The sequence below is a fragment of the Acanthisitta chloris genome, unplaced genomic scaffold (assembly GCF_000695815.1).
Source record: "Acanthisitta chloris isolate BGI_N310 unplaced genomic scaffold, ASM69581v1 scaffold23703, whole genome shotgun sequence".
Lineage (NCBI taxonomy): Eukaryota > Metazoa > Chordata > Aves > Passeriformes > Acanthisittidae > Acanthisitta > Acanthisitta chloris.
The window spans coordinates 5,128-14,210 of NW_008664696.1; the positions used below are offsets into that span (position 1 = coordinate 5,128).

Genomic DNA, 9,083 nt, shown 5'->3' on the forward strand with positions numbered 1-9,083 from the left:
CCCTGCATGTCTGGAGTGAGGGGGAGGATGAGCAGAGCATGAAGGTCAGCAACTAAAGCCACCTAAAATAGATTTGATAGGGAGTCCTGAGTTGGAATAAGACAACTAGAATGGGACATGTTGGATTTCAGATGTCTCTTCCCTATGCACAGCCCCAGTCTTTGTCACAGTGAATGCAGGTACCTGGTGTCCTTATCTGTGTCACCTGACAGCTGAGTCACCTTGGCATCTTGCTGCCCCTAAAACAGCAGTTGCTGTGCTGCGTGGCCAGCACTGCTTTGTGGCTGATTTGGGTCTCTTCCAGTAGCAGGTTTGTCTCCCAGCAGGGTGAGATGAAGCCACGGAGTGGATGGAAGAGGATTGTTCAGCTGTCCTGCACCTTAGGACTGGGAGAGTGTCCTTTGTACTCATGGAGGAGAGTCTCCACAGCCCCTTAAACTTGCTTTTTGTTGACAACCTGGAAGTTTCACAGTGCTTTAAAAGTGCTGCTAAAGTGTCCTGATTGCTCCCTTGGGCTGCCTCAGGAGCACAGGCAGCAGAGTCCCAAGGCTTCAGAAGCTTGATTTGTTCACAGTAGGTGCAGAAAACAGTGGCATGACCTGATGCTGAAGCATGGAATTGGCTCATGGGATGCAGAAGCTGTTCTTAAGGTGCCATAAAGCTGCTTTCAGGGAACCCTCCCTGCTGGAGGTTGTTTTGCTGAGCCTTGGCATGTGCTGGGTGGTTCTGAGCAAAACCCTCAAGAGAACAAACAGTATTTCAAGGCCAAGTTATGTAATGCTCTTCTGCAGTGATGATCAGCATGGGATGGCCAGGGAGAACCCCAGGAAAGGGCACAGATCTCTGCCTTCCCCTTGCCCTGAGCACAGCTGGAAGGGAGAGCAGCCCCTGGCTGGGGCTGCAGGCAGAGCCCTGCCCTGATCCACTCTAACCACACACTCCCCAACCCTTGGGATCTCTCTGCTGTCTCACTCTTCGATTTTGGAAAGCCTCAAGGGCAATGATCATCTCTAACTGAACTGTTTACAGCCTAATCCAGCTTGTTTTGGACATTATGGATGAGTCCTCTGTCAAATGAAGGCCAAGAGCAATGAAGGAAACTATGAGAATTCAAGAATAAGCAAAAAAGCAAAAGGAAAAACAAAGTTCTTTAGTTTTGACACCTTAAAATAGAGACATCAAAGGGGAAATCTGATTGAAAGTGTCAGTGTTTGGTGAAGTCTGTACTTGCTCAATGTTATGAATGTAAAAGAGAACAGTTAAAATTATTTAGGGAATTGGGAAATATTTTGAACTTTGGAAGTTGATTTAAGCTGTATAAATATGTCTCAATTTCATGAGCTGCATTAGGGAACTATTACTGTCAGAACTTGCAGAGCAACAAATTTGAGCATTAACAGTTCTGAAAATGTCAACACTTTTCATTCCTATTTACACAGGGAAAATCTGCTTCCCAGCACTGTTTATTCCACAACTGGGCAGTGGGGCAGGGAAGGTATCTTCTTTTTGAATCAGTTTGTGCCAAGCTGAGATTGAGACCAAAATAATAATTTCCTCCTTTTGATTTAGAGTAAAAAGGGTTGGACAAGCCTGAGAAGTGCCAGTTCTCAGGATTTGGGACATGTGTTTGGTTGGATGTTGTGTGCTCAATTTCTTCTTAGTGAGTCCCTTTTTCTAAGAGCAAAACAGTTTTTACTGTGCTGAACCTTTCCTGTGTCTGCAGCACCCTTGGATCACAGAATCATAGTCATGGGCAGGTTTGGATTGGGAGGGACCTTAAACTCATCTCATTCCACCCTTTGCCCTGGGCAGGGACACCTTCCACTAGCCCAGGTTGCTCCAAGCCCCATCCAACCTGGCCTGGAACACTCCCAGGGATGGAGCAGCCACAGCTGCTCTGGGCAACCTGTGCCAGTGTCTCAGCACCTCACAGGGAAGAATTCCTTCCCAATATCTCATCTAACCCTCCCCTCCTGCTGTTTAAAGCCATTCCCTCTTGTCCTGTGCCTCCAGGCCTTTGTCCCAAGTCCCTCTCCAAGACACTTGCAATTGCACACGAGCTGCACCTACAACATACTGTAGTTCCTAATTCCTGTCCAGTTGTAGCATTGAACTATTAATTTCATAGAATGTCATAGTATCACAGTATGTTAAGGGGTTGGAATGGACCTTAGAGATCATCCAGCCCCAACCCCTGCCCTGGGCAGGGACACCTCCCACCACACCAGGTGAAGTCAGAAGGATATTTCAGTCAGAAGGGTGATTAGAAATATCTCATTCACCACTTGCCACACAAACCCAGTCTGTTTGGCATGTGTTAAGAAGTAAGCAATGTCTTCTTGCTTAGCAGCTGAGCCAAACTAATCTTGAGTTTTATGAAAAGCAGCAAAAAGACAGAGATAAACTCATGATTAAATCTCCTGGAGCTCAGTTTGGGGGTGTTGGAGCAGACCTGGTGTCTGCTGGAGTCTCCCCCACAGGTCCTGTCGCAGTACCAGGAGTTCAGGTCTTGCTCTTGCCAGGTGCCCCATGCACCCAGGTGGCTCCTGCCATTTTTCTCTCCAAAAGAGCTGCTTTGCACCAGAAGTGCAGGTGCACATAGGGTAGGAGTCAGCTTAGGAGTGTTTGACACACTGGGATCTTCCTTCTCTGTTGTGGTCGTACATCCTCTTCTGCTCATTCCCTGCCATCCAGATCATACAGGTTGGATTTCTGCTGGGAAGAGACAACTTCTAGGCTGGGATGTTTCATGGATGTGTGCGGCTTTAATGGTTGGGGCATTGCTTGATTATTTAATTGTTTGGCTGTTGATTAGAGTGTGATATCAGCACAGCCTGTGCCTCTGCCTCCTGAGGGACACCCGGGCTGTCTCACAGGGTCTTGGCCACAGCACAAATACAAACTCCATTCAAGTGCTTCATCTCCTGGTAAACCTCTTACTCGTCTAGTAGCTGGTTTGTGACTGGTACAAGTCCACATGGCATTGGGAGGTCCAAGGCCCAAGTTTGAGGAGAAAGGAGGGAGTTGTTCTGTGAGCTCCCACTTTGTGCAGAGCACAGGGAGTGCTGCTGGTGGGACAACACAGTTGCACAAATACATAGAGATGCATTTTCAAAGCAGCCTGAAAATGCTGTGACACAAGAAGGGTCACATCTGAGTGCAGTTCTCACCAGGAGAAGGAGAGTAACACAGGGAGAGGCCTCCGTTAGCAAAGTGTCACTTTGCTGAGTTGCATAAATAAATCACTGTGTCCACTTGGCATTTGTGTGGAATTGAGGTTTCGAGGAATGAACTGTTTATTTCTGGTGTCACATTAGTTTCAGATGTCCCAGACTTCTCATGTTGAACAGGCAGCTTGGAGACAGGAAGATCTCTGGGTTAAAACAACCACTCAGCAGCCTGTCTCTGTGGGTGACATCCTGCCAAGTGCTCAGGAGCACTGGGACACCAGGAAAGACATGAGGCAATACATATGGAAGCATTGAGGCAGTGAGCAGTCAGCAGATCTGGGACAAACAACCAGGGATAGGAGCTGTAGGGTACAGGTGCTGGACTGGGCTGGGCAGGACATGGCCAAAAGAGTCACTGGGAGAACAAAGTATGGGCAGAAAAATGGGAACTCCTGTTTTAGGTTTGCCTGGACTATCTGTGGTAGAAAAGATTACTAAAGCCCCAGAACAAGGTAATTTATCATAGTCATTCAAACTCTGGCACTGGTGTGTCTGAAGTTGTGTCAGAGGAGGGTTAGGCTGGATATGAGGAAAAGATTCTCCTCCCAGAGGGGGGTTGGGCACTGAACAGCTCCCCAGGGCAGAGGTCACAGCCCCAAGGCTGACAGAGCTCCAGGAGTGTTTGGCCAATGCTCTCAGGGTACATTGTTGGGTGTCCTGAGCAGGGCAGGGGTTGGACTGATGATCCTTGGGGGTCCTTCCAGCTCAGGATATTGCATGTGATTCTGTGTGCTCTGAGTCAGTGGCTCTAGTGGAAGTGGCTGTGCTGAAGCAGAGACACTGCAGTGCATGCATATAACAAACTGGCCCATAATAGAAAGACCAGAAAAATCCCAAAGGTCTTTCTTCACCTAAAATCCTGTCACAGCAAGTGGCCTGAGCTCCTGTTGCAGCCTGACTGGTTTCCATGTGTGTAGGAAGTCAAGGCCTGGAGAGCAGCCTGAGGTGATGTTGAGAATTCCCTGTGGTATTGTCAGTGGTGTTTGCCACTCCTGTGGGCTGTGTGTCTCCTCCAGGACAGGCTCACTTCTGGGGGACAGTAAAGTGTGGTGGTTTGCCCCTGGAAAGCTTGTTGCTGCTGAAGGAGCCCCTGAATGGAGCCACAGGCAGTGAGCATCCATGTGTTCATTGAGTGAGCACAGCACTTCAGGCACTGCACAGCAGCTCAGGGCACTTCTGTTGAAACTCTCTGTCAAAGCTCTCAACTCCTGTTCCCTCCTGGCCTCAGACCAGGCTCTGCTGTTTTCCCTGGCTTAGATGTGACAATGAGAGTTAACATGGGAATTAGAGTGATTTATTTAACCTAAGCCCAAGTGCTGGTTTCCCTCTGCCTTGGCTCACACAGCTGCTGCCTTGCTCTGGGGCTTTGCTTACTGGGTGTGAGCACAGCACTAATAAAAGTGTCTAATAACAGCCCTGGGGAAAGATGTCTTAAATTGTGCAACCAAATGTGAGTGTTACTTCTGTGTGGCTCAGGAGGCTGAAGAGGTTTCAGCAGCTGCTGGTGCTTTTCTGGGAAGGTATTTTCAGAGAGAACCTTGGCAGCCAGTAAGGGTGACATGCTATGTCTGTCAGAGCAGAGAGGGTCCTGGCTCACAGAGGGGGTCAGTTTTGGGGGGAAGGATGCTTTGATAGAGGAACTTTGTGTTCAACAGCCAACACACCACAGACAAATGCTGCTTTTGGGAGAGGATAACACTCTGGTGCTTGATAGGAGCCCAAAATGCCATTGATTGCTTGGGGCTGCTGCAGTGCTGGAGTTCCAGGCAGCTTGCCTGAGGCAGTTCCATGTGCCCCAGGATGAGGGTTTGCACTTCCAAAGGCACTGCTTGCTCACAGCAGATTTTCCTTGCTCTCCATTGCACAGCCACTCTGCACTCTGGGAAAAGTTGGGAATGAGTCAGACTCTGAGAGCAGTTGGCAGACAGGACATGCTCAGTCATTTACTCCTTCCAAATTTTCAGTAGTTTGCCTCAGAAGGGGACATATTTGGCCAGTGCTCTCAGGCACAGGGTGGATTGTGAGGGTGTCCTGTGCAGGGCAGGAGTTGAGCTGATGATCCTTATGGGTCCCTTCCAGCTCACGATACTCTGTGCTTCTATCAGAACTGTTCAGACAGGACCATCACTCAACATCCTTATGTTGCTGGAGAGAGGAGCTTCTCCTTCTTCTCTGTGGCCACATTCAGGTGTTTGAGGGGAGACTGGACATGGCACTTAGTGCCATGGTCTAGTTGATAAGGTGGTGTTAGGTCACAGGTTGGACTTGATGAGCTCAGAGGTCTTTTCCAACATGATTATTTCCGTGGTTCTGTGCTTCAGCAGCAGCAATCCCTGAGTGCTGGGTGCTGCTCTTGGTGTGGCAGGCAGGGAAGGAGCAGGGAGCTTAGGGACAGGGAGCACAGGAATAGCACAGCTCAAGAAAACCTGCTGGGCAGGGACAAGGAGCACAGGGATAGCACAGCTCAAGAAAACCTGCTGGGTCTGTGCCACAGGCTCTGAGTGCAAGGGACAGGCAGTGAGGGAGGAGGGACTGGAGGAGGAAGAAGAGACTGGAGGAGGAAGGAGATGGGAGATGGGGGGTGGACATAGCAGGGGAGCAATGCAGGTGCTGTGCAGCCTGTCACCTGTCATATATCAGTGTTGTACCCTCTCCCCCTCTCTGATGCCATGTGGACGGGTCTGGCCCATACAACATTTGTCATTTCATGCAGACTCTGCTGCCAAATTGAAGCTGGAGGATTAATGAAAGGCTTTTGAATGTGCAGCAACTACACAGCCAGAGACAGAGGAGCCAATGTGGCAGCCTCAACTCTCTGAGGGTCCAGATGTTCCTGATTCCTTATCCTTTTGCGAACACTTAGAGCCTGTTCTGCCCCTCTGCAGCAAAGCCTCTTGTGTGCAGCTCAGCCATGTGGCAGAACAGGGAGGACAGAAGATGCCCAGAGCATCACTCCCTGCGCAGCAGCATATCAGGGGACAGGCAGAGCCCTGACCCTGCTGCTGCAGAGCCTCTCCAGCCTGTTCTGCTGCTGCAGGGAAATGTATTGGAGCTGTGGCTGAACAGGGAACTATGGGAGAGCTCGAGATGTGTCCCAGGCCCTGCAGAAGAGGCAGCACTGCTGATTGTTGCCCCAGTGTCACAGCTCTGACCTTGGCTGTGTGACAGCCTTGCTCAGTGGAGGTGGCAGGGGCAGTGTGGAGTGTGGCAGCAGGTGAGGGAGGGAATTCTCCCCCTCTCCTCTGCTCTGGTGAGACCCACCTGGAGTCCTGCACACAGCTCTGGTGTCCCCAACATCAGAAAACATGGAACTCTTGGAGCAAGTCCAGGGGAGGCCACAAAGCTGATCAGAGCACTGGAGCACCTTCCCTACAAGGACAGGCTGAGAGAGTTGGGGCTGTTCAGCCTGGAGAAGACAAGGCTGTGTGGAGACCTCAGAGCAACCTGCCAGGAGCTGAAGGGGCTCCAGGGAAGCAGCAGAGGGACTCTGTGTTAGGAACTGCAGTGACAGGACAAGGAGCAATGGGGAGAAATTGAAAGAGGGAAATTTAGAAGAGGTATCAGGAAGAAGTTTTTGCTGTGAGGGTGGTGAGACATTGGCACAGGTTGCCCAGGGAGGCTGTGGCTGCCCCAACCCTGGCAGTGTTCAAAACCAGGCTGGACTGGGGTGAAGGAGAATTAGGCAAGGCAAAAGCTGAAAACCTAGCACAGGTTTATGGTGGTAAAATAGCTGAGAATACAATAGGAGGAAAGTAAAGCAGCTCGGAATACAACATGAGGAAGGTAAAGCCACTCAGTGAGAAAAAATCAGCTGAGAAGTAAATGTGAGTGAAACAGGAGAGCAAAATGGGTGTGGGAAATGTGCAGCTTGGAGAGTGCTGGGTATATGTGAGGGATTTGCTTCCCAGTGAGATGCCTTGTAACTGAGCTTAGAGAAGAGCTGTTCTGTGGCTGCTGGAAACCTGCTTCTGGGGCAGCTGTGGAGTTTATGTACTGGTGTGGGGGCAGAGCAGAGCCCTTGGATGCAGCAGGGAGGAGTGGGTTCCCCCACTGCTGCTCTCTCTGGCCAGGGGCACTACAGGCAGGGATGGCAGAGGGGAGTGCAGGTGCCTGCTGATGTTCAGATGGCTCACAGAATGCTGACAGTGTCCCAGGGAGCCACAGGGTGCCATCTCCAGCTGTCAGCCTTCCTGAGGCACCTGAGAGGTACAACTGGGTCTGTTCTCACCTCTCTGGTGTGGGGACATGGACCCCAGCAGAGCAGTGGGGTCACTCTGTGACCTGCCCTGGCTGCAGCAGCATTTCTGACCTGCCAGCATCAGCCAGCAGGCTCTTGGGTGTGTCACTGCTTTCCTTAGATTCATCAGGTGTTAGTTTGGACACTTGAAGGCAGAGTCAGACTCCCAGAGTAGAGATGTTTCCATGTGAGCTGTCTGAGCTCCATGAGCAACAGAGGCACAGAGGTGTCTGTAACAGGTCATCTGGCATTGAAACTGAGAGGGATAGTTTGCACCCACATGGGCTCCTTTCCTCTCTGATCATTACAAAATAAGGCTAAACAATTAGATTACATTTTACCTCCTTGCCTCATTGTGGCTTTTTACCACAGCTGTCTATTCCACTACTGATGATTTCAACAGAAAGAGTCAATCCTAGTTAATTCCCAAGGCCTGAAATCCCTAAGTGTACCACTCAGCTGTCAGTCTTCCCTGTTTTTCACAAGCATGGTTACTTGAGGACAGGATTTCCAAGCTTCCAAACCCCAGGAGCAGCATCACGAGAGAACATGGTGATGTTAGAGCACTGAGCATGACTCCTGCAGGCAGGTCTGGCTCCGCCGTTTCGGAGGCTGCAGGTTCTGAGGGAAAGGTTTCACCTCACAGCTTGTACACACTGCTCATGGCCACTTTTATGCTTTTCCTCACAGATTCCTCTAGCCATCAGGTGAATCCTGGGCTTTGCTACCTGATACAGACTTCTTAGAGAGCACAGCCAAGTCAGGCTTGTGCGTTTCTGGGTGTTGGTTCTCCCTTCCTAAGTGCTGCTGCTTCTGCTTATTCACTGATGCAGAATATGTTTGTTGCTTTGAACATAGATCTAGATGTCTGGACTATGGTAGCAATAGACATTGCTCTGTGTTTGTGTCAGACTTTTGTGTACAAAGTTGTTTATATGCCAAATCACTTGTCCATTCTGCTGCTCTGACAGAAAATGCCACAGCGTAAGTGGTCCCAGTGCTGGTGTGGCTGCAGGGATGGAGGCAAACTGCAATGTTACCCTAGTTCAGCACTGTGGTTTGAGATCACATCTGCCAGCTAATGTACCCAACTAATGCTGTTTAAATGGGCAACTGCAAACATTTGCTATTAGGTTAATTCAGTGGAAAAAAAGCACTTTCAACATAGTAGCTAGGACAGAGCTAAACATGTCTCTCAGCTCACGAGGGAGCTCTGCACCCAGCGCTTTCCTGACTCCAGCTCATCCACATTCCTCTGGCACATGGCTCTCCTGCTCTGCTCTCAGCTTTCCAGCACAGCCCTGGTTCCTGTGCTTCCTGCCCTCCACCTCTGCTTCCCCAGGACATGCTGCCCAGCCCTGTGGCACTCACCAGTCCTTGGTCTCGCTGCACTTGCTGACAGCAACATCCCCCAGCTGAGTTCCCCATGACACTGCCCCATGTCCACACATTTCACCACCCAGTGCTCCTTGCCTTGCTCAGGAAAGGCAGCAGACTGGAATTGGACAGAACCAGATAGAATCATAGAAGCATCAAGGTTGGAAGAGACCTCTAGGATCATCAAGTCCAACCATTAACCTGTCACTGCTGGAACTCCTAAACCCTAAACCATATCC

General features: G+C 50.1%; 1 protein-coding gene across 1 annotated transcript in view; it reads left to right on the forward strand.

Moving 5' to 3' along the window:
* ZNF618 (zinc finger protein 618) overlaps positions 1-9,083 on the forward strand; it is a 21,309-nt gene that overhangs the window by 2,941 nt on the left and 9,285 nt on the right. The window lies entirely within an intron of this gene.